The following is a 7,144-nucleotide window of genomic DNA, read 5'->3' as shown; positions in this document are numbered from 1 at the left end:
GGTACTTCTGGAAAACCGTTCGCCACCTCAGGAGGGGGAAGCGGGGAACTATCCAAGCTGTGTACAGTAAGGATGGGACGCTGTTGACCTCAACTGAGGAGGTAATAGGGTGGTGGAAGGAGCACTTTGAGGAACTCCTAAATCCGATACGCCCTCTATGGTAGAGGGCAGAGGCAGAGCTGGAGGATGAGGGGGGATTGGCATCAATTTCCCTGGTGGAGGTTGCTGAGGTAGTTAAACAACTCCACAGTGGCAAAGCCCCAGGAATTGATGAGATCCGTCCAGAAATGCTTAAAGCTCTGGGTGTGGAGGGGTTGTCTTGGTTGACACGTCTCTTCAACATTGCGTGGAAGTCTGGGACGGTGCCTAAGGAGTGGCAGACCGGGGTGGTGGTTCCCCTTTTTAAAAAGGGGGACCAGAGGGTGTGTGCCAATTACAGGGGTATCACACTTCTCAGCCTCCCCGGTAAAGTCTACTCCAAGGTGCTGGAAAGGAGGGTTCGGTCGATAGTCGAATCTCAGGTTGAAGAGGAACAATGCGGATTCCGTCCTGGTCGTGGAACAACGGACCAGATCTTTACTCTCGCAAGGATCCTGGAGGGAGCCTGGGACTATGCCCAACCAGTCTACATGTGTTTTGTGGATCTGGAGAAGGCGTATGACCGGGTGCCCCGGGAGATACTGTGGGAGGTGCTGAGGGAGTACGGGGTGAGGGGGTCCCTTCTCAGGTTCAGCCAATCTCTGTACGACCAAAGCGAGAGCTGTGTCCGGGTTCTCGGCAGTAAGTCGGACTTGTTTCAGGTGAGAGTTGGCCTCCGCCAGGGCTGCACTTTGTTACCAATCCTGTTTGTAGTATTTATGGACAGGATATCGAGGCATAGTTGGGGTGGAGAGGGGTTGCAGTTCAGTGGGCTGGGGATCTCATCGCTGCTTTTTGCAGATGATGTGGTCCTGATGGCATCATCGGCCTGTGACCTTCAGCACTCACTGGATCGGTTCGCAGCCGAGTGTGAAGCGGCTGGGATGAGGATCAGCACCTCTAAATCGGAGGCCATGGTTCTCAGCAGGAAACCGATGGAGTGCCTTCTCCAGGTAGGGAATGAGTCCTTACCCCAAGTGAAGGAGTTCAAGTACCTTGGGGGTCTTGTTCGCGAGTGAGGGGACAATGGAGCGGGAGATTGGTCGGAGAATCGGCACAGCAGGTGCGGTATTACATTCAATTTATCGCACCGTTGTGACGAAAAGAGAGCTGAGCCAGAAGGCAAAGCTCTCAATCTACCGGTCAGTTTTTGTTCCTACCCTCACCTATGGTCATGAAGGCTGGGTCATGACCGAAAGAACAAGATCCAGGGTACAAGCGGCCGAAATGGGTTTCCTCATGAGGGTAGCTGGTGTCTCCCTTAGAGATAGGGTGAGAAGCTCAGTTATCCGTGAGGAGCTCGGAGTAGAGCCGCTGCTCCTTTGCGTCGAAAGGAGCCAGTTGAGGTGGTTCGGGCATCTGGTAAGGATGCCCCCTGGGCGCCTCCCTAGGGAGGTGTTCCAGGCACGTCCAGCTGGGAGGAGGCCTCGGGGGAGACCCAGGACTAGGTGGAGGGATTATATCTCTAACCTGGCCTGGGAACGCCTCGGGATCCCCCAGTCGGAGCTGGTTAATGTGGCCCGGGAAAGGGAAGTTTGGGGTCCCCTGCTGGAGCTGCTACCCCCGTGACCCGACCCCGGATAAGCGGATGAAGATGGATGGATGGATGGATTTTGTGACAGAATAGCCGCGCTAAAAACTATGTACGGTCTAACAGTGGTGGTGAAATGGGAATGTGATTGGAAACGGGATGTGTGCAATAATCAAGACGAACAAATGCAATGAAGTTGTATCACAAGACAGAGGGTGATGAAAAAATCAGATACTATGATTTCACAAGTTTGTACCCAACTGTCCAGGCAAAACGAGACTACCCCATTGGGTACCCTCAAATAATCCACACTGATTTTGACAACATAAAAACATACTTTGGTATTGTAAAATGTACTGTGTCACCCCCCAGAGGCCTGTATAATCCAATTCTGCCCTATCGATGCCACGGAAAATTGATGTTCCCCCTGTGTGGAACGTGTGCCGAGCAGTTGAATCAGACAACCCCATGTAACCACAGCGAACATGAGAGACAATTGTCGGGAGTGTGGGTAACGTTTGAACTAAACAAAGCCGTGGAGAAAAGATATCGAGTAGTCACCATCGGCGAGGTATGGCATTTTCCAGAAAAATCGGATCAGCTTTTTAAAGGCTATGTTAAAACTTTTCTCAAGCTCAAGCAGCAGCCTCCTGGATACCCAGGGCATATCAAAATGGAAGATGAGAAACAAAAGTACGTCGAGGACTACTATGTCCGCGAGGGTATCCGTCTGGACCCTGCCAAGATAAGTGTTAACAAGGCAGTCAGAAGTATTCAGAAACTGTTGCTTAATAGTCTTTGGGGTCGGTTTGCGATGCGTAATAACATGCCAAATGCTGAGCTCATAACAGACTCAGAGCGCTTTACACAACTCATGTTCAGTGATGCTTTTGATGTTCGACAGTTCTCATTTATTTCACCAGAGGTGGCAATAGTGCAGTGGCGACATGCTGAGAGTCAAGCTTCCAGTGTAAAAAGACGTTAATGTCTTCATAGGGGCTATGACTACACCTTACGCACGTCTCGAACTTTATGAACTGCTCGATAAACTGCAGGATCGCATTCTCTACTGTGATACGGATAGCATCATATTCACCACCAGAGGCGATGAATGGATACCAGAGCTAGGCCCCTTTCTGGGAAATTTAACGGATGAGCTTAACTCCTCACTGCTCTGCGGTGATCCCACCGAGGACTATATAACTGAGTTTGTTTCTGGCGGGCCAAAATGCTACGCATATCAGACCGTCCAAGGACATACACAGGTGAAATGCAAAGGCATAACTCTCAATGCACAGAATGCCCAAGATGTCACACACCAGTCTATTAATAGGGTTGGTACAATCATTTGTGACCAATCAGCATGTCACAGACCATCTGTCCACAACTACAGACACTACAACACGGGACAAAAAGCAGTTTCATCTCAAACACTACAGTGACCAAAACGGTACAGGTTGTTTACAATGAACGACGTGTGCTCCGTGACTACACAACCCTGCCTTATGGCTACTAATAATATCAACAATAACCAGCTGATTGTAGGATTTGATGGCTGGCTTCAGCATCCATTCAGCGCAGTTATTAGTGGCCCATCAAATTGCGGAAAAACGTATTTTGTCAAAGATATTATTGAAAATTCATCAGCAGTAATCTCACACAAGATCGATAACATTGTATATATTTATTCATGCTGGCAACCAATATACGATCAGTTGCTTAAAACGGTGAATATAAATTTTGTGGAAGGTATCCCTGATTCACTTTGTGACGAGGGACTTCTACCACCTACTAAGAATAATCTGCTAGTAATTGATGACCTTATGTCCCAAGCAAGTGGTAATCTAGAAGTACAAAATGTCTTTACGAAGTATGTTCACCACAGAAACCTCAGCTGTATATATTTAGTGCAGAATCTGTTTATTCAAGGCAAGGCCAGTCGTACAATCAGTTTGAACACAAACTATATGATATTTAAAAATCATCGAGATCAAATTCAGATGAGTTTAATAGGCCGTCAGATGTACCCGGGGAATAATAAATTTTTTTTCTAGAGGCGTTTAACGATGTTCACGTATGGCTATCTCCTGATAATTAAAAATCCAGATAATTTACGACTCAGAACAGCTCTGATATCATCACGGCAGGTTGTATATGTCCCAAGAAAACAGAGGGTTTAATAATGTCAATCCGGATGCAATGTAATTTCACACTGCTGGACCTTCTTCATAAAGCAGCACCCCGAGCTAGAGGTGTTATCGTGAACAATGCTAGTCCAGATTTTCTTTATACCTCTGTCTAGCACTCAGTACAACTTGTTGAAAAAGAAGAAGAAGGTTATTAGACTAATCGCGGATAAAAAAAGTCAAACATTTAAAAAAAAAAAAAAAAGATAATTACTCAACCGGTGGTTTTCTATTGTCTCTATTGGGGGCTACAACCCCTTTCATCGCTAGTCTCATCAATAGGAACTGACATGGAACACGCAGAAAATGTTTCTGGTGCCTCAGCAACAATTAGCAGCATTACAACAGCATCAAGCCTCAGACACGCAAAACGCCTCTTTGCGGCAGTCTGTCCAAAATGAATTGGACCGAGCCATGAGTGATATATTGAGTCAGTCTGACATTGACGCATATGAAAAAGCCAAAAAATTGTGTTTTGCAGAAGTATCTAACCCTGGTAAAACAGGGCGAATGTGAGAAAAATGTAATTACATTATCCCTACCCAGCGACGCATCAAAGGCTGAAACCTCAAATGTTGAGTCACAAGACGCAATCGTAGAAGCCGATATGATAAGATCAGAAGTATTGGCACATATGCCCCCCAGGAATAAACGCAACGCTGAATACATAATCGCCTCTTTAGCCCGTAATAATAAGATCGCGTGGTCAAATAATGGGGAAATCGTTGTTGAAGATAAGACTGTGACAGGCAGTCATCTGTATGATCTACTGAAAAGTGTAACAACACCTAATAATTTTTCAGACCGTTCGAGACCTGCCGGATGGAATGTCTTTTTAAAGACGTTAGCTCACTTAAACATACCTCTATCCGTAATTCCAAACACAGCTGTACGTCGTGCTATTGTCGGATTTAAAACAGGAGCCCCTGTGGCTGCTAATAGACATCACACAGTGACTGATACACAATCACCAGTCATGTTCACACCTAGGTCAGCACGTATTGGCACACCCCTTAGACTTCATTGACAGGTACAAGCTCCCCGCTCACACCTAGATCAGTACGTATGGCTTCACCCATGATCAGGACCCGGTGGGCTAGTTTTTGATTATTTTTTATCGTCAAATTTCCAAAGACATTTAATGATTGTATTTACATATTTTCTATTTATTCCTATATTATTTTTTTTTAATACAAATTTTTTACATTATTTTCCTATTGACTGTGGTTGTGACACAAAAATGTTTTTCCTACTGTGAAAACCTAAAAGACGGTTAGTTTTTATCGTCAAGTTGCCAAAGACATTTAATGATTGTATTTGCCTATTTTCTATTTTTACATATTGTTATTTTTTACATTATTTACCTATTGACTGTGGATGTCACACAAGAAAATGTCTTTCCTTACTGTGAAAACCTAAAAAGACATCATTGACTGTAAAACTCTAATATTGACTGTATTTCTCTATTTGATTTTTTTTCAAAACTAATCATGTATTTTCCCTATTGTGTCTAATTGTTGTCCATGTATAGCTCTCTTTTTGAAAAGTTTAAATAAAAACTATTACAGAAATTGGTAAGACAATTATTTTTCACGTTTTTATTAGCTAAACAAACACTATTACACTATCTACCTATATGTTGCACATTGCACGCATTTAAACTGCTGATCGTGGCACACATCGGGGTGTATTTTGTTAACAAAATGACTGACCATGGTATCGTTACAGACAAGATTAGTACCATACATGTTCAACAGTTTTGTATAAGACATTTTCTTTTTTTCTGTATATTACATAAAAATAACACACAATGCTGTCCACAGGTTGTCGAATAGTTATTTTGCACCTGTACCCCAGAGTGGTACATCTCCACACAATTTTTTAAGAGGAACTGGCAGATTTCTGGCAGAAAAGCAGTCGGACTGTGTCCAAAGCTATCAAAGAACAAGCCCTGTTTGTTTTCGGTAAGGTATATAGCCAGCCAATGTTGATCCGGTTCATCACTTGTGTCTTTGTTTACCACTAACATTGCGAGTAGTTTACGAATGATGGTTTTTGGCAGTTGATCACAGGGCATGACGCCTAAGAAATTTATTTCCTCATTCATTCTTTTTCTAAGCACACTGGTAAGCTCTATTATATTCATACTAATAATGATCCAATAGGACTTGTCGACGGTTAGATGTCTCGACTACAGAATCAAAAACAGAACAGATCAGGGTCACCGTCCGTGGGAGCGGGTTTCGGAAACGTGTTTCCAGTCTCACATTCACTCCAGTCGTCTTAATCAGTGATACATTTCCTCCCCTGCCACCATCGGGTTCCAGATTGAAACAGAACAATGTGTAAGCATCACCGAAATCTGATCGTGTTATGGCTAATGATCTGTCCTTTAAATGATGCCCTGTTGATTCCACCATCTGATAATATTCGCAACAATATTGTCCTCTTTGAAAATGTGGTTGAAAAGGTCGGGCAGGGTGAGGTTGTCCGTCAGCGTATAGGCCTATAAATTCTGCATCATAGTGTCCGAAATTAAATGGGTTATGTACATACGAACCGGTGTATGATTCATTATCAACGAAAGCTATAACTACGAATTTAGGTATCTGCCCTATGAATAAATTATCTTGGTTACACACCCGCGTACCTGTCGGTATGGAGAATGTTTTTATGGCTACTCTGTCAATAGAATATTTTGCATTTGTGTGTTGTAGAGCTCTACTATGGGCTAGTCTCACAGTCGGAGCCACTGATATATTTTTTTACAAACAGACTGGCAGACATTATTTTCACAGTGAATTGAACATTTCCTGGGGTCATTAGTGCAAAGTCATCTTTTGACCAGATGAATTTAAGTGAAATGTCCACACCATTTAGCAGCAGTTTTTCTTGAAAAAAACAAGTCGGCATGTACTGGCGATATTAATTCCACAATACGACTTTCACCAGTGTTGGCCCCCCATTGCTCTAACCCCAAATTATCGCCTGTAATAGATGTCTTTACAGAATAGTCCAGTGCTGAACTGTGTATCTAGCGTGTCTTTTCCATAGTTTAGCAAACATTCAATATGGGGTATGGGTACGTATTTGAAGACTGTGTAATCATTCTATCCCCCAGCATTATATCTATCATCCATCCATCTTCGTCCGCTTATCCGGGGTCGGGTCGCGGGGGTAGCAGCTCCAGCAGGGTACCCCCAAACTTCCATTTCCCGAGCCACATTAACCAGCTCCGACTGGGGGATCCCGAGGCATTCCCAGGCCAGGTTGGAGATATAATCCCTCC

Source organism: Sander vitreus, chromosome 2 (assembly GCF_031162955.1).
Source record: "Sander vitreus isolate 19-12246 chromosome 2, sanVit1, whole genome shotgun sequence".
Lineage (NCBI taxonomy): Eukaryota > Metazoa > Chordata > Actinopteri > Perciformes > Percidae > Sander > Sander vitreus.
The sequence above is the reverse complement of the archived record's forward strand: the minus strand, read 5'-3'. Positions refer to the sequence as shown.